At 32.2% G+C, this 25,512-nt stretch overlaps 1 long non-coding RNA gene and 1 other non-coding gene across 2 annotated transcripts; one reads left to right on the forward strand and one right to left on the reverse strand.

Moving 5' to 3' along the window:
• Window positions 1-14,874: 14,874 nt before the first annotated feature.
• Window positions 14,875-18,342, forward strand: LOC107856056. Its single transcript, XR_001670467.2, has 2 exons — window positions 14,875-15,790; window positions 15,899-18,342. It is a non-coding gene; the product is annotated as an uncharacterized LOC107856056 (long non-coding RNA).
• Window positions 18,343-23,912: 5,570 nt separating this feature from the next.
• Window positions 23,913-24,019, reverse strand: LOC124886771. Its single transcript, XR_007044182.1, has one exon. It is a non-coding gene; the product is annotated as a small nucleolar RNA R71 (small nucleolar RNA).
• Between the last annotated feature and the right edge of the window lie 1,493 nt (window positions 24,020-25,512).

A 25,512-nucleotide genomic window follows, 5' to 3' on the forward strand; every position in this document is an offset into this window, starting at 1 on the left:
ATTCTAAAGAGATTTCACATATTAAGTATAAGTAATGTTAGTACTCTTATGTCAACTAGTGAACCTCTGTCATCGAATGATGATTCATCGTATATGAATGCTAAGTTATTCTTATCCAGTTCAGAAATACCATGATAAAAGGAACATAGGAGATTGTCGCAAGGTATTTGACCAAATAGGATCGGTCAGTTGCTATATCATATCATTAGTTCCAAATAATATTTAACATTTGTCTAGATATATATTTTACGCAGAATAAACTTGTTTAATTTTAGCATAGACCAAGCATGAAATATTGATTAGCAGCCAAAAAATTTCTTGACTATGACAAGATACAATTACTCATGGTCTTTATGTTACACCTATTATTTTATTAATGTTGCTCACTTGTTCACATGCTAGATGAGGTGTTAGGCAATCAACTTTTAATTATATTGTATCGACAAAAATTTAATGGTGCTCTAAAAAGTTATCAACAATAGCAAAATCGTCTTGAGACAAAATATAGAATTGTCTTTCCTATTGTAGCTGAACTTATTCGATCATAAAGTTCCTCCAGAAATGATATGTTCCCATGTCCCCAACAAAGCACTATGTGATACGATTAATGTAATTCATTTAAGCTCAAAATCAGTCTTTCTCAACTTGATGAAATATGTGGTCATCTATTTCCATTTTATTCATGATCAAGTGAAAGAAATAAGCTTTTAGTTAGTTAAATACCTATTGAACATGATTTACATATGCATTATACAAATGATTCTCTGAACAATTTATTCACAAGCTTGGTCTCAAGAAATTGAGCTTATTTAGAGGGAGTGTGATAATAATAAATTCTTTTAATCTAATTAGATTTATGTATTTAATTTGTAACACACTTATATTGTTCTTATCTTCAGTACTCTCCTTCTCTATACTTTATAATTATTATCCTCTTAAATATACCACGTTTGGTTATAAGGTATTTCCTAAAAAAGATTATTTTTTCGTGAATATACCACTATTATCAAACTAGTTAGCAGACAATAACTAATTTTATTTTGGGTGCCTCAAAAAAGTTGGATGAGCAAACAGATACCTAATATTGTTGTGTTCGAAATTGAGAACGCGTCATGTGAACCTTATAATTGTAAATCATGTACACGATAATTAAAATGACACATAAGACTATAAAAAAAAATATTATTAATAGATTTTAACCAACTGGCCGACATATGAAAAAGTAATATAATACTGAAAAAACATAAAACCTGTTTGAGAGAAAATCTCTCCCAAAAAAAAACTCTTTTAATGACTACATTGTGAATGCTATTATGTTGTGGTATGAGAAGAGGCGACTTCTATCTACAGAGGTCCAAAACATTTCCTCCAAGAAAAAGGTTAGCCAAATATGGAAGAGATTTATATTTTCCTTTTAGGAAAAGTAAAAGTAAATGGTATTACTTTTATTTTTCTTCCAAGAAAAACTAAAACTTAAATTTGGTAAGAAAATTAGGACAAAAACTTAATAACTCTCCCCCTTTTGGCTTCATTTCTTTACCTGATCCACTTTCTTCACAAACATGACTTTTCTTCTTCACATAATCTCCATCACTAGTGCTTGAAATGTTAAAAATAGAGCTTTTGGGTTAGCAATATATGAGTCATTTTGGGTTAAAAATATTGGAGTCCTTTGAAGGGTAAAAGTGAGTTTTATCTTTTAAATATAGCAACAGGATTATTGAAAATTGTCTCCACATGTAGTATTTTGGACTCTTTTTTTTATTATTAAAAAAAAACTTCTTTATCTTTTAGTTGGATGCAACTTTAATCTTGACATGTCTTCAATTTGAACCATCAGATCTTTGAATCATAGTTCCGATACCACTTGTTATTTTTTTAAATCGAGAAAGCGTCATGCGGAAGCTTATAGTGACAACTCATGTAGACAATGATTCAGATGACACATAAGACTATAAAAAAGATAGATTATTGATAGGGTTTGACCAATTGACCTACATATGAAAACCTAATATAATGTGGAAAAAACATAAGATCTATTTGAGAGAAAATCTCTCCCAAAATAAAATTCTTTTAATGACTATATTATGGATATTATTGTGTTATGATATAAAAAGAGGCGACTTTCATTTATAGAGGTCCAAAACATTTCCTCCAAGAAAGAGATAGTCAAGTATGAAATAGTCAAGTATGAAAGAGTTTTATATTTTTCTTTTCGGAAAAGTAAAAGTAATTATAGTATTACTTTTATTTTCATTTCAAGAAAAAGTAAAACTTAAATTTGACAGAAAAATCAAAGCAAAAACTCTAACAAATACTACAATCAATCAATATATATATATATATATATATATAAATATATAAAGGAGAAACACAGAGGAGGTGATGTGGCACCTCTCTATGATCTCCATTGCTATTTATCTTTTTGTGGATTTTTTGACAATTTTCTTATTTTTTTATTGCATAAAAATGAATATTACAATTACTACTCATCCACTTATTCCTATACTTCAATGTAAGAGTTTAAATATCTTAAAATTTCTTTAAAACTCTAATACTCTATAATTAATTTTTAAGTTTTTTTTTTTCTTTGGCTTTTCATTTTTCAATATGCTTTTAAATGAATATGCATGTAATGTAACTTTCCCCTTATAAATAGAGTGCATTTCATGATCTTTTGATATCATTTGTCTTTATCATAAACGGACAAATCCGTAGAGTTGATGTTAAAGATGGTGGAATACAAGAAAGGTATTACAAATTATTTTAGAATTTTGTAGTTTTAGTTTTCTATGTAAAAGTTAAACAACAAATACGTTTACTCTCTTTTACTATTTGTAAGTGTCATGTATGTTGATGTTAAAGATAGTTGAATACAACAAAGATATTACAAATTATTTTAGAATTTTGTAGTCTTAGTTTTCTATTTAAAGATTAAACAACAAATACATTTATTCTCTTTTACCTGTTGTAAGTGTGATGTATATTATGAAATTGATAATGATTTACTATTCATCACAAAGAAGACATATATTGATCGAATATTTGTATGTATGACTTCTACGTAATGTTAATTTTATAATTTAATTGTTATCTATATAATTTATGTTGTCTTGTGCATTATATAATAATGGATGAAGTTGTCTTATAAAACAAAAATAAGTTGAAAAATAGAAAAAAAAAAAAAAGATCAAAAGAACATAAGCTATAAACAAAAATAAGATTCTTATATCTTTACTTCAAAAGATGACATGATTTAATATAGCAACATAGTATTTCCTAAATTACGAATCACAATTCCTAATACTTTAAAATTTTCTGCTTTAAATTATAACATAAAGAAAATTGAATGGAGAAATGAAATCAAGGAAGTTAAAAGACGTTGCAGTTTATGCAAGTCCAAAAGTCCACGTTAGATGAATATATCTCTCTCTCTTTATATATATATATATATATATATATATATATATATATATATATTGGGAGTGAACTCCGAACGAATATGAAGCGCATGAATACAAGTTATGCCTTGAAATGAAAGACAATTTCAAATTCGCTTTGTCTACAAACAAGAAAGCTACAAGTAATGCAACTATAAATCTCATGGAGAGTTGATCCTGACTCAGGATGAACGCTGATGAGGTTTTTAAGGAACTTCGTCCTAATCAACCAAAATTCAATTAAGAAAATAAATTAAGAATGATCAAGAAAGCCATTTATCTTCTTTTTTTTTTAAATTTATTTGTGATTTATCTTTTTTTCATATTAAATAATTTTTTCCTCATAAAGAAAAATAGTCCTAGGCATAATGGTTCCCTTCATATAGAGAAATAGTACTAGGTGTAACGATTATGTTTAGGTGAGGGACCTAACTTTTCTTTTTCCATTGACTCATTATAAATGAATGACAATAAATATAAAAATCATGTATCATGAAATAGAATTATATATTCAAGAAACTTGACTGCCTCCACAAGCATCTTGATATTTCGTTTTCTCTCTCAGAATATTTTTCAACGGGTAAGTCTTTTGTCTGTATTGCATTGTTTTGTTTTTCTAAATTTTCAGTTGTTCTTCTACAGTATTATTTACAAAGAGACTTTGTTTAATTTATATCTACAAATATGACGGAAGTTGTTTAGTATTACTACCTAACCTTTTATATTTTTTGTTTGATCATTTTATATATTGTCTAATTATTCTTTACTAAGGTCATGGAGGTTGATCAGAGATTATAAAGAGGAACGAGTGTTGAACTTTGAGGTATTGATTTGGTTATAAACACAAGCAGATGTGTCAAGGAGCAAGACTGACTATTGTTTCTGACATAAACTCTATAGGTTTTGCGTGTAATTATCTCAAAAAATAAAACATAACGAGTATTTTGGAACGAGGTGAATATTTTTTATTTTAAATAAACTCAAAAGTTTTACGAGAAACATGTAGTTTGTTTATAAATCGTGTGATTATGTTAGTTCTGTTCTTTTGTTTTTCAATATTATTTTTAATTTTATTCATGTTACAAAAAGATGACACATTCTTTCACCTGAATTTAAAATTTTTTTTAAATAATATTATGACATATATTTTAACGACATATTTCTTAATGCATACAACATATTGAGGCATATTTTGAAGATATTTTTATCAATTAGTTTCACCCGTTGAATTTTGTAGCAATGCAAACATTATGAAAATTTAAAAGCTAATTTATTCTTTTGTATTGTAAGAGGGTTTTTTCACTTATTTATGGGTAAAGAAATTTATTTTGTCTTTATCACTTTGCTTTTAATTTTTGTATCATTTCTTTCTTTACCTTCCTATAGTAATTGATTCACTAGTCACCTTAATACCCATATTATTTATCTGTTAAGTAATTTTTTAACATCAATTTACGTGTTTCCTTAAATTTCTCTTAATACTACTTGATGGACTCTACAAATGATATTTTGAATTTGTAGATGAGGGTTTAATATTCATATTATCTATTTTTTAAGTATTTTTTTAACATCAATTTACGTGTTCCCTTAAATTCTCTCTTAATAGTACTTGATGAACTCCATAAGTGATATTTTGAATTATAAATAAGTTATGCATATATATAATTGTATGGTTTAATACCTATTTTTAACATTCAATAGTTAAAAGACAAATTAGTTTATAAATTATCAAAATCTTCTACGACCACATGAAGTACGGATAAATTCACTAGTTATGCATGAAATTGGTGGCGAACCACGCAAATCAATTCATATGATGCCCCTTGCTATTTATTTTTTTTTACTTATTATGTGTATATTATAAGCTATAAAAAATAAAATATATGATAAATACAAAGATTGAATCCTTCAACTTGCAGCACAAACTTAATAAAGACTTAAAAGATATTAAAATAAAAATCTTTTAATAAAATTTCTGCTATTACATGAAATAACAATAAGCAAAAAATCAAGTGATCTACTATTATCTTATGGGTTGTTTGGTCAGGAAATAAGTCATCCAAGCATTATAGTGACAAAATTATAGTATAAAGATTAGAAAATAATAAAAGTACTTATTTAATATATTTCTATTGAGAGATGTTCTGTTCATTAAATGAAAATTATTAAAACATGTATTTGGCCCATACTAGACAAGTTAGGTTAATTTTTTATTTTCAATTTCAACCTTGGATTTTCCAAAATTGTTAATTTCAAATTCAAACGAACACAAATTAAAATAATTTTACAATAACCCCAAAATTATCATACCTTATTGGCTTACTCCACCAACCAAACAACGCCTTAGTCCTCATGAAGCAAACTACTTTTTACTTATTAAGGCTTTTTATTGACTAACCTGTTTTATACGTCTCCTATCAAACAAAAAATATTAAATAATTGTTAATAATCATATTAATTATGTTTTGAGATATAAAAATATATTTTCGACTTAAATCAATCTATATATAATAGGAGAAGCAAAACTGTCATATGTCAGCACCACAAATAATTAGTATTTATCATCAAAAATTTAAATAATAATTTTTAAATCAATAATTGCCACATGTGAACAGTGAATACCACAAAAACAATAATTATCATTAAAATCTTTTAATTAAAATAAACGTGAGTTGATTGTCCAGTACATTTTGAAATATGTTAACTGTCTTTTCTGTTTCCATTTCCTTTTATAATTCCACTTCATCCATAAAAAATATTAAATATAAAACGTTATACATTTTAACTTAATTTGAAAATAAAAGTAACGGAAAGATAATTTATTAAACTTTTTGAATGATTTATTGCACAATTAATAAAATAACATAAACATAATATGATCAAATAAATAAAATAATATTTTCATATATTTTTTTTCATTTTATCTGTCTTCTATACTGATAAATTATATATATATATATATATATATCCTTCATAAAATTGAACTACATGAAAAATGCTTGTAGAAAACTGCAAACTTGTTATAAAACACAAAGAATAAAGAAGAAGAGTAGAGATAATAGAGAGAGTGATTCTTATTTATTTTCTTGAGGGATGAGAGATCATTAGATTGTAAATACAATGAACAAAAACTCTCTATTTATAGGGGAAATTTACTCCTAGTCTGAGTAAAAGACGGATGCTTCAAATCCTAATAGTTATCAAAGTTAGATCTTGATAGACATTCACTATAATGTAAATACATTTATAACACTCCCCCTTGAATGTCTAATTGGTAGATAATGTACCTCGTTAAAACCTTACTAGAAAAAACCCAGTAGGAAAAAAATCCAGTGAAGGAAAAAGAGTACACATCTTTAATAACACGCATTTCGGCTGCCTCATTAAAAACCTTACAAGGGAAACCCAGTGGGACAAAACCTCGTAAGGGAAAAAGAGTACAACGCATATTAACTCCCCCTAATGAGAACATCCTTGACCTTTGCATCTTGATCTTGTGCAGCATCTTCTTGAAAGTTGTAATTGGAGAAGATTTTTGGTGAATAAATCAGTCACATTGTCAGTTGAACGAATCTATTGCACGTTAATATCATCATTCTTTTGTAACTCATGTATGTAGAAAAGCTTTGGCAAAATATGCTTCGTTCTATCTCCATTTATGAATCATTCCTTAAGATGTGTTATGTATGCTGAATTATTCCTGTATAAATTGTGGGTAGATTATCATATTTCACACCACATTTTTCTCGAATGAGATGTATCATGAACCTCAACCAGACACATCCTCGACTTGCTTCATGAATAGATATTATCTCAACATGATTCGATGAAGTGGCTACGATAGACTGCTTCGTATATCTCTAATATATGACAATACCACCACATATGAACACATAGCCTATTTGAGACCGAGCTTTATGCGGGTCAGATAAGTATCCAACATCAGCATGACTAATAAGATCGGGACTGCAATCTTTAGAATAAAACAAACTCATGTGTTTTATCCCATTTCGATGTCTCATAGTAGGAACAGAAATATACCTTGCTAACAAATTGACTGAAAGGGCTATAGGCCTTGTAGTATGCATCAATTGTACTAAGATATAGTACTTCATAACCAATCCAATTCGATATATTTCAAATTTCAGCAAATAATCTATTGCTTTGAAAACTCTCCAAGAGTTCCAATCATGTTCAAGCAATAAGCTTATACAATATAAGGATTATAAATAAGTTTCCCAGAAACTTTTATATGCTTCAAGCAGTTTGAATCCTTAAAAGTTTTCACATAAGTTTTGTCAAGTGACAATATTCAATATTTCATGAGTGACATCTTCAAGTGTCTGGACTGTAAATCAAATAAGTTTTACGCTTACCAAAATGCATCCTTTCATGTCACTCGATAAATGTTTCTACGTCAGCATGCTTAAATAAACGTAGAATTCAGATCCTCATAATCTTCACAATATTGCGCCAATATTGTGTCAAAGATATTAATGATATATCATTTTGTATCGATTCATAATGCAACATAACATTTAAGATCTCATCACTTCATTATTTTCAGGTACATGAACCTCTTATAAGGTTTCATGAAGTGGTATGTCGTAGGCTCTTCAAGATCTCATTGCCTTCTTATTATGATTATTTGCTCCTTATTTTTCAAGAATTATTTCATTTAGAATCGATCAGTCAACCATATTTCACGCATTCATAGACTTTGTCCTTTAGGAACACAAAATAAGAGCACTTGCGCTTAATATGAGATGTTTTCAGTATTTGACTTGAATTATCTTTTGGATAAGCATATGGTGATAATTCCTAATATATTTTGTAGCGCTTATAATCTCCCCCTTATGTTAGGAAAACTAACATACATCCTCTACTTCTTTGAGGAATTCATCGTTGTGCATTATAGTATATTCATTAATCGTATACCTCACATCAAAATTATTAGATGGAATAGTTGGTTCCCGACCTTGAACCAATTGAGAGAGAAGAAACAATCAGAATTTATTGGTCTAATGCATACAAATGCTATTGTAATATATCATATTTCAGACCAATACATTAAGTTTTGTTCTCATTAACAATGGTTTAGATATTTATTGAAGACATTCAATGCTAAACCATCATCATCAAGATGAATTATCTTGATTACATAATCTGAAAATTATGCTCAATTTATATTGAACAAGTAACTTTATGAATGTCAAACGTAGGTTGACTATGAATGTACATGTGATCATCTTATTGATGCATCTTTCCAACATATCACATAATAGGTGAATGGACCCTTATTCACCTTTTATAATTTTCATATTTGAAGGGATCCAATCCTAATATTAGTTGGTCCAACCAACTTGTCATGAGAACAAACGACATAAACAATTCTTGAAGAATCTTCTAGTTCTTCAATACATGCACATCTTCGAGATGTCACAATCGTTCATATCAATTTATGAACTTTTATTCTAGTAAACTTCAAGTTTACCATGACATGTACTTTTTCTTTAGTAAATTTTAGATTTACTTTACCTGAATAAATTTTAGATTTACTACTTCAGAAGTAGATTTCAAAATTATTCAACTTCTTTCGGAGGTGAGTTGTGATCAAGTGCATATTTGCATTAATAAGCTTCTCATTCCTTAGGAATGAAATATAATCGTGCCTTAAGTCTATCAAATTATGATAGCTTATAACCTCTTTCAATTTTGCTACTTCAGAAGCAAATCGAGGCATACATATAAATGTAGAGAATTTTTCTCTAGCATATCTTATAATCATATAAGCGTGTGAAAATATCATCACTTTTGATGATCATTATCATATTATCCCTCCACACGTATATTCGTGCATTCAATCACTTGTCTTCTTTCAGACATATTATGCACTGCTACCATATACACCTCAAGAATGAAGTAAGTTGTCATATTTCAGACTTATCATATATTTCTACCACATTCACTTCATGGAATGGAGCATATTCAATGGGTCGAATTTCATGAATTTTCATCAAATACCCATTATTTTGCGTTAGCCATCATAATATATCAATATGGTGCATTGAGATTCAAACTCAACATCTTATCCATATAAAGGCGTCTTAGGCATAAATCGATGGGACTTGAACCCAACATGTTATCATCTCTTTTGATAATATTATTCTTGAGAAATCAATTCAAAATATAAATGGTTCCAAACCAATTTTTTTTCCTCAAATCCAACAATAATTATATTGTTAGTAGCAAAAGACAGATAACATAAGGAATTGCTAACCTTGAAATTACCTTTAGATTTATAATCTCACCTCATTTGGTAGAATCTCGTGTTGATAATCTAAATTAGTTAGAGACTCAAAAACTTGAGTAGCCACGTACGAACAGATCTCAATTGGTAAGAGACTTCGTGCTGATAACGTGTTATAAAACAAGAAAGAATAAAGAAAAAGAGTAGAGAGAATAGAGAGAGTAATTCTTATTTCTTCTCTTGAGGGATGAGAGATCATAAGATTGTAAATACAATGAACAAAACCCCTCTATTTATAGAAAAAATTTACTCCTAGTCTGAGTAAAAGATGGATGCTTCAAATCCTAATAGATATCAAAGTAGATCTTGATAGACATTCACTATAATGTAAATACATTTATAACAAAACTCACAAAATCCTATACAAAATGGATAACTACACAAAAGAAACTCTAACAACGTAAATATAAATCACATTTAAACTCCTTTTTATAGCAACTGCTCTTTTTAATTGCAAATACAAAGTTAGTTTTTGTCTCCTTAATATTATTTTATTTTTAAAAATTTGAATGATTTTTGTTTTATTGCTTATAGCAGTTATTCTACCAGATAATTAGAAAATCTGTATTTTTTTAATCATACATCTCTTTTTTTTCGTCTATTTTCTTCCACATCTTAAATTTTAGAGAAACAAAAGTTGAAAAACTTAATTCTTCAAGTGTGTATCAATAATTTTCATTTTACAATAGTTTTTATGGAACAAATTTTGATTGTGATTCTGCAAACGTTCAATTGGTGCTTATGAATACGATTGATGAAGGGTAACTTTGAAAATTTATGGTCAAAATTAATTTTATGCGTTTTTGGCAATGCAGAGATGACAATCATCCAGGTTTCATGAAACTGAATATTCTTTCATTTAAGATCAAATAAATTTTTACATAAAACAAAAATAAATTTCACATGAATTATGGAGTCAACAAAAATATGAAATGGAATAATACTCGCAGAAGTGCTATTTCCATATTCCCATTTTAATCAACTTTATTCTTATCAATTTGAAATTTTCTCTGAAACATATAAGCTTTCCATGTACATTTAGTGATATATTGCACAAGGATATTAAACAATGCAATATGAATTCCAAAGAGAGAGAAGATTTTTTTAATTGTTATAGTGTCTATTAATCTTCTTAACCCTTTTTCTCCGTTATTGAATTGAATGTTATATAATATGAACCTACAATGTATTTTGGGTAATTTTGTTAAAAGTGATGAAAAAGTTTTAAAATGAGGCATAGGTGACTCAAATTTTAATAATTGAGTCTAAGTGACAATTACTTTATTAGTGATTAAGAAAGTTGAAAAAAATTGAGAATAGCTCACAAGTTTTTTAATTTACACTTTGATCCAAATATTGACCTAATCTAACAGAAAATTGAGGGGAAAAAATATGTGTTTCTCTCTCTTCTCATTCATTGTTATTTTTTCTGTTCGCGATTTTTGTTGTTCATTATTATTGCTGCTTTATTCATCATCTTCTGCTTCATTATCATCATATTCTTCTTCATTATCATCATTATCTTCCAACTGCTGACCATTGTTGTTGTTGTTACCACTACTGTTGCTACTTAACTAATTTTTTAGGTCAAATTTTGTTTGGTATATCACTTTGGCATTACTTCATAGGTGACTTTGGTAAGTAAAATTATGATTTTTAGTTGAATTTTATCATCTGAGTACACTGCTACTGTATTATTTTTTCAACAATGGATAGAACCCAAACATGAATCCAATATAAGAGCCATTTGTTTTCAAATATCACTCATCTGTTGCAACGGAAGACTCATATGTTGGATCCATGTTTATGGTTCTATAGTATCATTACATGAATCGAATAGATTGGTCATCTGTTGCAACAAACTAGTTATTTGTTGCAACAGAGGAGTCATCTATTGAACTAGATTAGTCATCTGTTACAACAGAACCTGAACTCGATTTCAACAGATGAGTCCTCTGTTGCAACAGATAACCAATCTATTGCAATGGGTTAGTTATCTGTTGCAACATGTCACTCATCTATTGGAATCAATTTCAAAGGTTCTTTAGTACTGTAACATCTATCCCAACAGGCGTTTTATTTGTTGCGATAGATGTATAATCTATTGTAATATATGAGTCACTTGTTCCAACAGATCACTCATCTGTTGGTATCAGCTTCAGGTTCTATAATACTGTAACATGAATTACCAATAGGTAAGTCATTTATTACAACATATAACTCACCTGTTGCAACAGATTACTCATCTATTGGGGTTCATGTTACGCCACTATAAAATCACTATTAATTTTATTATGATATCATTATTAACTTTGTTTAACAAATGTCTTTATTTAGGTACCACTAATAGAGGGATCAATAATAATAGGGTGGATTTTTATGGTGAATGGATCGAGAAGAGCAATCGATATGTATGGCGTTGGAATGAGGGTCAAATGCTAGAGACGATAACTATGACAGTCCAAATTCATGTTTTGTATGATAATTTTGTGAACTTAATAATCACCTATTGTGGACTAAATTGTCAACCAGAAGAACTCGTCGTCAGCTATATGTACAGCTCCTTTGAAAATTAGAGGGTACTACTTTTCAAGATAACTGATCAGGTTCGATTGTGTGCTTGACTTAGTGACTCAGCTAGGCCGGTCTTAAAGGTGTATGCGGTTAAAAATTCGAGAGAGAATGAGAACCAGAATGTAGAAGAAGAATAACAAAAAGACATTTTTAATGATAAACTGGATGATCTGGACATGAATATTCCAGATGATGATCAAACACCTACGCCCGTTGTTGCGAAAATATGGTGGGCAATTCTTCTCAATCAACACAGTCAGGGAATCATCAAAATGATGAGATTGAATTTTACAAGGAAATGTCATTCAAGGATAAGAAAGAACTATCTACCTCTTTGTTTATTGCTTGCTTGAAAAAAGATTTCAGAGTATAGAAAGTTATTAATTCGAGTAAAGTCTTTTCCTTCAGATGTGCTAATTGACCTGAAAGTGGTGGTTGAGGGCTGTGAAGCACTTGAGCTCTGAAAGCTTCGTCATTAATGTTTATCAAAAGTTCACACATGTGGTTTGGAGCATATTACAGGCCAAAATCCTCAAGCCATGGCAGAGATCCTTGGTCCATATTTCTAGAATAGATTTCCCAATGGCAAAGGCCCTTCTACAAGTGATATGACCAATCAACTCCTTACAAAATTAGGTGTTACAGTCAGTTATTGGAAGATATATACGACCATGAGAATTTCCAAGGAATTGTCTAGGGGGACACACAAGCACGGGTATGCAGTCCTCAATGCCTACCATTACATGCTTGAGTCCACAAATCTCTAAAGTAAGACGATATTGCATGTTGATGAAAATGGAAGGTTCAAATACCCTTTTGTATCCTATGGTGCTTGGATTCTTGATTTTCAACATTTGAGAAAAGTCATAGCCATCGACGAGACCTTCTTAAGTAGCAAGTATAATGGAGTTTTGCTAGCGTCGGTGGCACAGGATGCGGAAAGGAACATCTTTCCTGTAGCTTTTTGGGTAGCAGACAAAGAATGTGATGTCCCGTATGGATATGTTTTTGAACAAATATGAAGCTTCATCAAAGATACCAAAGATTTGTGTTTTATTTCAGATAGGCATCCAAGTATCCCAAAGATCGGTTTAAATTTCTACACTTCAGTTCACTTTGATTGTTGCATGAGATATCTTGGAGATAATATTTGAAACAACTTTCATAATGAAAGGGTCATGACCCTTTTTTATAGAGCAGCTAAAGCATATAATAGAGATGAGTTTTTTGACCATTTTAATCAAATAATGAATTACGTGTTAATTTTGAGAGATGGATCCGGGCATTCTTCCCGACAAATAGGTACATTCTTATGAATTTAATATTTCATTTAAGTTACAAGTTTAGTATGATGACGTACTAAGTAATTCTTTTGTATAGGTATAATATTATAACGTCAAACATTGTTGAATTAGTGAATTCATTGTTTGGTGTTGAAAGAGAATTTTCCATCATGGCACTATTTGATGAAATAAATAATGACAAATTATTTCACGAAAGGCGCGTGCAGTTCGCAAATACAGGAACCATATTTGTTCTAGAAGAAGAAAAGCAAATATCAACGTACATCAGTTTGGGGAATAGGTTATATGCTCATTAGATAGCAAATTACAAGGTCAGTATCGACGATCATGGTGATGTTGCCACGGTCACTCTTCAAACAAGATCTTGTACGTGCATAGTTTTTGACTTGGACAGAATATCTTATTCATATGTTCTGGCAGCACTGCGAGCCCAATAAGGTACACAATATGGAACTAAAATATATGAGTGCTTGTCTCCATATTATTCGATGGAAAGATATATAATGGCATATAGTGAGAACATTAATCAGTGTCTCCCAAAGAATCATAAGTTGTTCTTGTAGAACTTTTGGAAAGATTAATACCTCCTCCATATATTGACCCAAGCACTATCAAATTGAGAAAAATGTGATATGAGAGGAGGCATGGATTTGGAGAATCATTTCCATCAAGAAAAAATAAGTGATCCATGTTGACACCTAATTTTGCCCTCTTCAACTACGTTTAATCTCGAGTTTCTTCGATTTTCAAATAAAACCACAACAATTATTTTTTCCAAATAAATGTATTTTTTAAAAATATTTATTTGGGCTAAATTTGTCATTTAAGTGATAATTATATATTTTTGTACTTACATATACGAGATTGTATAAATGATGTCATTTAAATGAACATTTTCATCAAAATTGGACTTTACATTAAGGAATATTAGGAAAATAAATTATAATAATTTAAATATTGATTGAAATATCATTTAATCTCAAAAATAATTTATTTGGATAAATAAGTGTTTGATTTTATTAAATCGAGAAGTGCGGGATTAAACAAGGTGTTAATTCGTATCGAATTTCGATTTGATTTAGTCGATTTATTAAATTTGATTCTAATTGGAATTAGATTGGCCTCAATTGCAATGCAATTGACCAATTGGTATTCCATTTAGATAGAATTTAAATTTAATTGCCTAAATTATAATCCAAATCCCTAAGATACCCAAAATAACCCAACACCACATCAATTTCGGCCCAACAGCTAGATACTCACCAGCTTATTTGTTATTTTAAAATCTCCAGCCCAAAGATTGGCCCAATATAATCTTAAAATAATCAGCAGCTCTCCCCCCATTTTAAGATTTGATACAACCCACTTCTCCACCGACCCGGTCCACCAAGGGTTTCTTTCCCCTTTAATCAGCAACAACAGTCAATTCCCTAAGGTACAACAGCCAAATATTCAACGTACAACCAAACACAACATCGACCAACTTCAAACCCATCGATGCTGACCCGAATTCGGTTCGAACCAACCCAGATTCAACCCGAACCTATCCTTCTTCATGCGTTCCACGCAATAGTACGATGAGGAAAACCTTGAAGCTTCTAGAAATGGTGAGGTGTATTCCCCCAACGGATCAATCCCATAAATCTCGGGATAAGGGTACAATTTCGTACCCATTTGGGGAATTTCGATTGGTTCTTGGGGGGAATTGATTTTGGAAGAATTCTATTGGTTCACCAATTTTGTCTTTTTCTTGAGAGAGAAATTCGAAAGGGAGAGTCAGCTAGAAGGGGGTTAGCTCTTTTTTTTGAATTTTGATTTTCCCATCCCTAAACTACCCCCGATTTGGTATTCTATATAAGAACCAGCTGGGTATTATTTTCGGGGGTCTTTTTTTTTTTTAGAGAATTAGGGTTCAGAAAATTGGGGGTTGGGAAAAAATTTTCGAGAGAGCTAGGTTGGGAAAATTTTGGTTAGAAAATTTTGAGTGGAAAAGGCAAAGGATCCTAGAGCTAAAAGATTTCCTTCATAGCAAAGTTTTCTCCTTTCTTTTCCTTTTGGAAGTTAATCAATCAATTCGGAAGTTCTCAAGTCAATAATATCAGTTCCCAATGGTGACGGTCCTAGCGATTAACTCGTTGTCTTGTTTTGCTGCTCTCGAAAAGGTAATATCCTACTCCATTTAAGCTTTCGTTTGCTTCTTCTTTATTTCATCATTCTATAGTCATGAGTAATCTTCAGATCACCCTGTATGCTGGGTTCGTTTGCTATAGGTGCCTCACTGGCCTTAGGTTTTGCCTATGATAAGTGATCTTTGAGTTGTTTATCGATTCAACATTCACCGGAGGCTGCCTTAAGGATCAGTACCTTGTGCGCTTAAATCTGGTATGTATACTGTTTTATAGGTGTTCATCTAATATGGTCGTTGTTTCCGGAATGGTTAGATTCAAGAATATGTGTTTAGCTAGTTTGCAGGTTGGCTGGGCCTTGATTAAATTTTGAACGATTTTGATATTCACGTTTGGTGTATCTTCCATCTTCCTGCTTAGTAAACAAAAAAAATCTGGTGTCTTTCTCATATTTAATGCTGGCATGTGCTAGTTTAAACCCGTTTTGATGCGTCCTTTACATCTGTGTGTTCATTATGCTCGAAACTTCTAAAGTGACTTCATAACTCTCTTTAGGTTTCTGTGATTGAGCCTAACAGTAGCTAGGATAATAATTTAGTTATGCCGATATGAAAATTTTGGACTTTGTTAGTTTATCTTAGCAAGCTTCCTTTCTTTTTGAGAAATGATTTTAATTCTTTATAATGTTTTGAGGCATTGAAAGGATTGTTTCTTTGTAAAAGACTTAAACTTTAGTGCAATTTTCGTGTGAATCTGTAAGTTGTTAATGGGAAGTTCTTGCTTGTTCCTTTGTTGGATGCCCGTTTGTCTATACCTTCGCTTCGGTCTTTCCAAACAAGGTAAAAATCTCGCTCATGTCCTTTGATTCATATTATCAATGGGAGTGGTGGGGTTAGCTCACAAATGATGTGCTTTAGCCTAAATGAGTGTCAAAAGATAAGACTTTTGTTTAAGTTTAGTGATTTGATTGCTTAAACGATCCCGTCCTTCGAGTTTTAGTTCGACCGACGAAGAATTAGTAGAATTTTGGAGTCATAATAAAGCCATCGAATTTAGCCTAACTTCTTAATGTTTTCATTCTTTGTTTATATAAGATTGGATCACATTGCTAGTTATTTGGTCGAATCATTGTTGTCCTCTCCTGCGACTGAGTGTCTTCGATTCATTATAGATGGATATATATATATATATATATGTATATAAATGTTATGAACAACTGTTCGCAAGTGTTTGTATATATTCCTTTTCTCTTTGCAAATTATAGTAATCTATGTATGATTAATTATCAAGTTAGATAGCACAACCTTATATTGGGTTCAATGGTTTATGTTCTTTTTGCGCGTCCAGCTTGGTGTAGTAGATTAAGACGCATTTAGTATTGGTGCAATGGGCTATGCATGTTTGGTATTTAAATAGAGTACGGATTAATAGTTTATTAAAATCCTGTGCATATGCTAATTTTCTCATTTTTATTTGCATGCACCTGCTCCAGAGTCCAAATGGGCTCTTTCCCCTTCTGCATTTCACAAATGGGCCATTGAGGCCCATTTCCTTTTAGAAAACCTTGGAAAGGACTAAAAAGACAGTCACATGGTACACAGATGCGAAGAGTCGAATGAAGAAGGAAAATGGGTTAAAATCCCATTTGAAGCGGCCAAGAGACTTGAAAGTCTCATTTCCATTTCATTTATTTATTTAGTCATTTATTATTGTTGTCTTTATTTATTTAGTTATTTATTTTTATTCATTCATTTGGGCCACGAATCCAAGGTTGTATTTAATACGGGTGGAGCGAGACTCAAGCTAACGACTCGAAAAACTAGACTGGGATGGGTGAAATGGGTCGAAAGCCCAATTAGACTAGGACAGGTTTTGTTGGTTTGGGCCGATGGCCTAAATCCCTTACTTCCTCCCCGTCCCCCTATTCTTTATGTTTGTTTTCCTTATGTGCTTTGCGAACCTAGTTAAATCCTTAGTTAAGTCACTAAAAAACTAGTTTTGCATAAACACAAAAATATTTCCAAAATCGCTTTCTTTTCAAAAAAATCAATCATTTTTCGACAAAATTAATCTTTTCAAAGTTAATCAAAAGACGATTTTCAAACAGTCCGGATAACCGCAAGTTAGCGGACGTTTTACGTGCTTAACACCTTCGTAAAATGTTAGTAGGAGCCACTTACTTAGAATCTCTAAACTTAAATGATTTTCCTGTTTTGAATCGTTTGAAGTAACTTTATAAAGGTTTCTTAATTCCTTTTCAGAATTAAGTGGCAACTCTTGATAAGTCAAAATTTTCGCAAAACAGAAATGGCGACTCTGCTGGGGAATCAATCATTTGGTTAGAACCTACATCATTTAAACTGTTTTGGGGTTTCGTGGGTATCCCGACACCTATTGATCAATTCCAAAAGTGTGTTGGAAATACAAACAGTTTATTAGCACGTAAGTCGTCTGATGGTTTGTATTTTCAAACTCAAGTTGTCCGCTTGAGAATCAGTGTTCAAACCCACTCTATATATCTAGGATAGAGCGAAACCAAAATCCTATTTCAGGCATGAGCCTAGGACGACCCAATACCCGAGCGGGGTATTGGGTTCATTAGAAAACCTGCCCTTCGTCTATTGACCCCGAGTCAATTACAGACGAATCATATTTATGTGTTAAAGAAATATATGCTTGTCTAATTCAATCCATTACCCTTTGGGGGACAGGGGAAGGCTTATCTTTGTTTGCTTTCGTGTAGGTATGGCTCAATTGCATTCCCATGAGAAATTCAAGATAGTTACTAAACCCAACAATTACCTGAAACTATGGTGGGACTATATGAGCGCAGAAGAGAGAAAAATTGTTAGAACACACATCGGATACCTGCCTTCATTGATCGAAATGGATGCTTGGCCCGAAATGATCCACATGCTTATCACTTTTTGGGATGATCAGAATATGGTGTTTCGCTTCGGGAATGTAGAATTGACTCCTACCATCGAAGAAGTGTTAATTTTCTATGAGAGTATTGAAATGTGTTTCAAGAGAAAGGAAAAAATTGATAAGAACATTTTAGTTCCTGCCGTGTGGGACCGTCAAACATCAAAGAGGCTTTTTTAACTGACGACGACACCTGGCTAGGGGAACGTGATAGAGAAAATATCACTTTTCGGGAGTTGTATCATCGGTTTGGAAGATTTAATGCCTTCTACAAATTTGGACATAAATTTGAGTCCGAAGCAAAATGGAAGGAGATGAGAGCCTTTGCGTTTGTGGTAGGTCTACTCGGAACCATGGTGTTCCCACAAGGGGAAAATGGCACAATTCATCCAAGGTTTGTTACGGTGGCTCATGCACTTTTCTTTGGAGTAGATTATGATTCTAACAAGGTATTCCACAATTTAGCTCCCATGATTGTCGCTGACATATATCGAGCCCTGGGAAGGTGTCAAGTTGAAAATCGTTTCTTTCAAGGTTGCAACCTCATATTACAATGGTGGATGATGAAGCATTTGGTAAAGGATTCGAGAACGATACAACCTGATCATAAAATAAGGGTGGATATGCTGGCTTCGCATGACATGTGATTGTTTCTACATAAGTTCAAAAGGGAAGCATCTCACAAATTTTGGTTTAAGACTTTCGGGGAATTAAGAGATGACGATGTGCAATGGTCCATTAAATCTCTTCGTTCAAGGAAATACACCTTTCTCTCGCAGTTATTCTCCCAAACACCTTATGTTGTTTAAGCGTCACCCCGAGCAACCCATCCGTACAAATTTGGACCGAGGCAATAACTATATTAATTTTCATTCTTGGTTGCGGCAGTGCAAGGCTTTCGAGGCCTTTCAAAAGTTCATTGAACCCTTAAAATCAGTCCAATCACTATTGAATCTTTACACTGCCACTAAAAATTTTGTCCCTTCTCCTAACTTGACATATAAACATTAGCAAAATCATCATTCAACTGTAAAAGGGTATCGATACCACCTACTTGGTCTCTCGGCCTTATCAGTTCGAACCTATCAATCTTAACTATAAAATGTGATATCTTATTTGAATAATTAATGCCTAATCAGTAAAAAACTTCATTCACAAAATCAGTCTACTCTATGTGTATTTTCATGATAATATGATCAGTAATACATACCTCCCACATATGAAGTGGTTCCATCTGTAAGCAACTTATTTCTCCGAACCCATCTTTACTCTAGCCTTTTATGTTGGTCGGACAAAAATTGATCCACTTTCACTTCTCTTTCTTTTGGGAGACATCTTTTATCTACAAGCAAGAGAAAATAAAAAATAACATCACAATTAATGCCTGCATAGTTTAAAAAAAGAGGGTAACACAAAATTCAATAAAGGGGTAACATAAAAAAACCATATGTTGCAACAGTGACCCATCTGTTGTAACAGCTGACCCATCAGTTGCAACAGGTGGGTAATCTATTGATGAAATCAAATAAGCCTTGCTACTGGTTTGATTTCTTCCAACAGGTGTACTGTCTATTACAACAGAAGGGTATTCCAACAGCTGATTCATCAGTTGCAACATATGGGAAATCTGTTGGAAGACCGATACTGATTCATTAGCTGTAACAGTTGCAACACCAACACCACCAACAACAAAGAAAGAAATAAGAAATAACCAATAAGACTTTTTAAGTTCTCCCATTAGATGACTTTTTTAAATATTTTAATAAAAACAACAGTTTGTTCATTCAAGACTCAAAAGTCACCTTTTCTTCAATTTTCTCAATAAATAAGATATGAGTAATGGGTAAATAAATAAAATCAATAAATGAAAATAACTAATTTAAATAACCAGTGTAAATATATGATATTCACAATTTCAATTTTCATTATAGAAAACATGATAAATTTGATGAAACAGGCAAAAAGAAGACGAAAAAGCAAGAATAATAGCAGAGAGCGTAGATCTAATAGTGAATCATACCTGGATGTCAAAAGCAAAGGCCTCAAAACACCAATTTCAGTCGAGAAAAGATATGGATTGGTTGAGATCCAAAAGGATCCTCAAGCGAAAGATGAGAGAAAAAAGAGGGCATAGAGAAAAAAATATGTTTGATATTAACCTAAAGAGGAGAGAAAAAAGATAGATGAATTATTTAATATGTGGTTGAAGGAGATTAGATGGGTTTAAATATTTATTAATAATTTATGGTGGTGAAACTCTTTGAGGAGAACGAGGAGACGATGATGGTGACACTGAAAAGACAAGATAAGACAACTCAATGAGGTGATTTTTTAGTTATCCAGCAAAACTTTTTACTGCCTTAGTATTTTTATATTTATTTTAATCAAAAAATTGCTTTAGAATTTAAAAAATATCTTAAAACAGATAAGTCATATGCTATAACAGATGTCTACATCTATTTGAAAAATTTCAACAAATCAGTCATCTGTCGCAACAGATGGAAACATCGATTTGTTAATTTTAAATAGATAATTCATATGTTGCAACAGATGTCATTATCTGATTGATAATTTCCAATAAATATATCATCTGTTGCAACATATGACATTATCTGTTAGATAATGACCAACAAATATGTCATCAGTTGCAATAAGTAGAACATCTATTTTAATAGATGTCTACGATTATTTGATAATTTACAATAGATGTGTCATCAATTGCAATAGGTTAGGTCAAGCCATTATTTGAAATATCTAAATTGATTTAGCTAAAATTAGGGATGGGTTGATAGGGTCAACTATAATTTCAATTGTGTCATTGTAATTGCATGTTGTTGGTATTGCGTTCGTCCTGGCCTGTGTCGTCGACTGATCAATTTGTGTTGAAATGATTCATATCAAGTCATTATTTGAAATATTAAATTGATTTATGATCTTGGGCATATTTATATGTCCAAACATCGCTATTTACCCATATTTGGAATTGTTTCAAAAATAAAAAGTATTAAAAATACATTGAAGTGCTAGTTAAATTGTGTTTTATGGCTAAATGATGTGATTAGAGAAATAGGGTTGATTTCACATGGATTTGGAAAAAAATGGGATACAAATCATGATGAGGCAAAGGACCATGCGGATCGAATGCAAAAACATATAGAGATGCACGAGAGTAAAGAGAAAAGAAAGGAGCTGAGGATAGATCAGATGAAAGAAAGAAACTGGAGAAAAATATTAGTGACACGATGCGATCTCAACGCATCACGTCAACTGGTAACATTGTGTGCCTTAGCCAGAACTTGAAGAACAATTTTCAGTGCATCGACGCGATATCAACGCGTCGCGTCGATGCGTAATTTTTGTGACTTAGCAGAAATTCCATGTACAACTTCCAGTGTATCAACGCAATATCAATACGTCACATTAATGCTTCAGGTTTTGACACTTAGCTGAATATTGAGGAGCGACTTCCAGTGACATGATGCGATGTCAACGCATCGCGTCGTGTGGTGAAAAAATGGATTTAGCTTGATTTTTAAAGATGAATTCCAGTGTGACAACTCTATGTTGACGCGACACGTTGGTTGTCTTAACACAATTTGTGATGCGTCTCATCAATGGTGCAGATCTGGTAAAAATTTCCCAAGTATAAAAGAAACACGTGAGCACAATTACAGAGGGGGTCTTGGCAAGCATAGCAGCGGTGAAAAAGCATAAAATTCTCTCTTTTAGGGTTCTTAATATTTTTTTTGAAATTCTTTACTTCAAGAATTATTTTGGGTATGATTAATTACTTATTTTGGATGTTGAATTCAAACATGAGTGGCTAAACACCCTTATTCTGGGATTGAGGCCAAGAACATGATTACTCTTTTATATTCTTATTCATAGTTTCTTTTTGGTTTATCGTCTGGGTTGTTCTTAATTTCTTGAGCTTACTATTTTGATGAGTGGCCACCATTAGAATAAATCTATATTTCTATGTGCATTCGGGAGGAGAATCGTAGGTTAGAAAGAAGAAATTAAGAAGCAAGGTTCTTATCCTTTTATAAAATAAGGGGTTTGAATTAGCATCTAGGATAGCGATATACCTAGAATCCTTGCTTGGTTCAAATACAAGAAGATAACTTTATGAATCTAGAAGAATTGTTGTATCTCTACGGGATTTGTAGCTACAATATTCAATAGATAGAAGATTTGAGGTAGGGAGACCAAGATCGTGGTATAAACCTTGCAAATCAACAACCTGATAACTAATTAGACAGTGACAAGAATAGAGAATTGTATGATTGTTAGAAATGCCTCAACCCTGGAATCCTCATCATAATTGATTACAACCGTTGCTTGCTTTGCTCTAGTCATAAATTTTTTATTTCTTGTTTATTAATTTACATTTTTATTCTCAAAATCAAAATCATCTTGATAATATACAACACCTAATACTCATTGTCTGGAACTAAAAGTTGGTTAAAATTCTAGTTGTTTAGTCCTTGTGGGAACGATATCTGACTGTCTAAATCACTATATTACTTGAACGATCACGTGCACTTGCGTGTGCGTCTGAGTCACAATAAGTTTTTGGCACCATTGCCGGGGATCTAATACAATTAATAAATTGCTAAATTTTTGGTTTTTGATATAAAGTGTAGGTGTTAACAACTTGATCTTAGCAGCTGAATATTTGCAGGTTTAGCTGAATCCAGAACTGGTGAGACATAAAGAACTGGTAGAGCCTTTTGCAGAACCAGGGCAAATCTTTCAACAAAGACGAAGAATGGTTGAATAACAAAATGAATTGGCTGATCCAAATGCCAGGAATATTCCACCTCCTGTCATTCCTGTTATTCAAGCAGTTCCTGTTCAACCAGCAGCAAGACCTGTTCGTGAGGTGGCAATCTCACTTACGAACCATGTGACTAACAGCATTTGAAAACCTGAGCCAGGAGGTCTTTGGGAATTGAAATAAAATATGGTGCAATTGTTGAATTCTGTGGGGCAATTTCACGAACTTTCATATGAGGATCCGCATCAGCATATACAGACCTTCCTGGAAATAAGTGATACATAAATTCCTAAAGATGTGAATGTTCATTATGTCAGATTGACACTCTTCTTTTTCTCTCTAAATAGGGAAGCAAAGAGGCAGTTACATACTGAACCACCAAACTCCATCATTTCTTGGGAAGATTATGCTCAAAAGTTCCTTATTTGATTCTTTCCATCCCAGAAGACTGTAAGATTAAGGAGTGAGATCTTGAGTTTCAGACAAAAAGAAGGAGAAAATCTCTACCAAGCTTGGGAGAGAATTAAAGGCATGCTCAGAAATTGTCCTCATCACCATCAATCGAATGATGTCTTAGTTCACACATTTATATAAGGCCTTAAGTCGAATACAAATATTCTTTTGGATTCAGCAGTAGGAGGCCAAGTTTTGGAGAAAACTTATGAAAAATTGTATAAACTCTTAAATTGAATCTCACAAGGGAATCCTGACTGGCATGCAGACTCAAAGAGTGCTCCCAAGAAGGTTGTAGGGGTATTGGATGTAGATCAATTCACTGCATTACAGGCATAGATTACAGCAATGCAAAACCATATGACTACTCAGCTGAACAACCTAAAGTTGGGTGTGACACAACCAGCAGCCGTAGCAAATGTAGTTCAACAGGTATATCCGTGATGTGAAGTTTGTAGAAGTGGTGAGCACACAGCAGACGCATGTTTTATTAATCCAAATTTAGTTAACTATGTGGGTAATGCAAATTGTCAGGGTCAACAGAATTTTGGCAACACGTAGAATCCCAATTGGAGGAACCACCCCAATTTCTCATGGGGTGGAAATCAGGCACAGAATGCAAATCAGTACAAAGGACTAGTGCAACTAAATCCACAGTCAGCTCAAAATAATCAGGCGATCGCTCAGACTAGCAATATGGAGGAATTGATTAAGCAGTTTATGGCTCAACAAGCATAGTTTACAGCTGACATAAAGACTCAACAAGCACAGTTTAAAGCTAAGTTGAAGAGTCAATAATTGCTTACAAGAAATCTAGAGTTGCAGTTGGGTCGAATTGCAGTATTAAGGAATACAAGGCCACAAGAAGCATTACTTAGCAATATAGAGGCCAATTCGAAGTAGGTAAATATTGTTACAACACGGAGTGGGCTGCAAACTAAGGAGAGGGTTTAGGAGCAGGATAATCCCACATTCACTGATGATATTTTGAAAGATAATGTAGATAAGGAAGTTAAGGAAAAAGAGGTAAGAGATGAAATTCGTACGGAAAAGAAGACTATACCCTTACCCTTTCCTCAAAAGGCCAGAAAGCATCAAGAAAAATTAAATTATAAGAAGTTCCTAGATCTTTTGAAGCAGGGTTCAAGTAAACCTGCCTCTTGTTGACATTCTGCAGAGTGTACCAAAATATGCGAAATACTTGAAGGATAGTGTTGCTAATAAGAATCGGTTGACCGAATATGCTACAGTTGCACTTAATCAAGAGTGCACGTCCAAAATTTAAAATAAACTGCCCATGAAATTGAAGGATCCAGGTAGTTTCACCTTACAGATTACCATTGAACAAACTATTTGTGCACGTGAATTGTGTGACTTAGGTGCTAGCATAAATCTTATACCCGCATCATGGTACCAGAAGATCGGTCTTGGGAGTCCTAAACCCATGACTATTGTGTTAAAGTTGGTGGATAGGTCCATTGCTAGGCCAGATAATATTGTTGAAGATGTGTTGGTGCAAGTGGAATCTTTAATCTTTCCGGTGGATTTTGTAATTCTTGACTTTGAGGTTGATCCTGTTGTTTCATTTATTTTGGGATGA

Source organism: Capsicum annuum, chromosome 8, assembly GCF_002878395.1.
Source record: "Capsicum annuum cultivar UCD-10X-F1 chromosome 8, UCD10Xv1.1, whole genome shotgun sequence".
Lineage (NCBI taxonomy): Eukaryota > Viridiplantae > Streptophyta > Magnoliopsida > Solanales > Solanaceae > Capsicum > Capsicum annuum.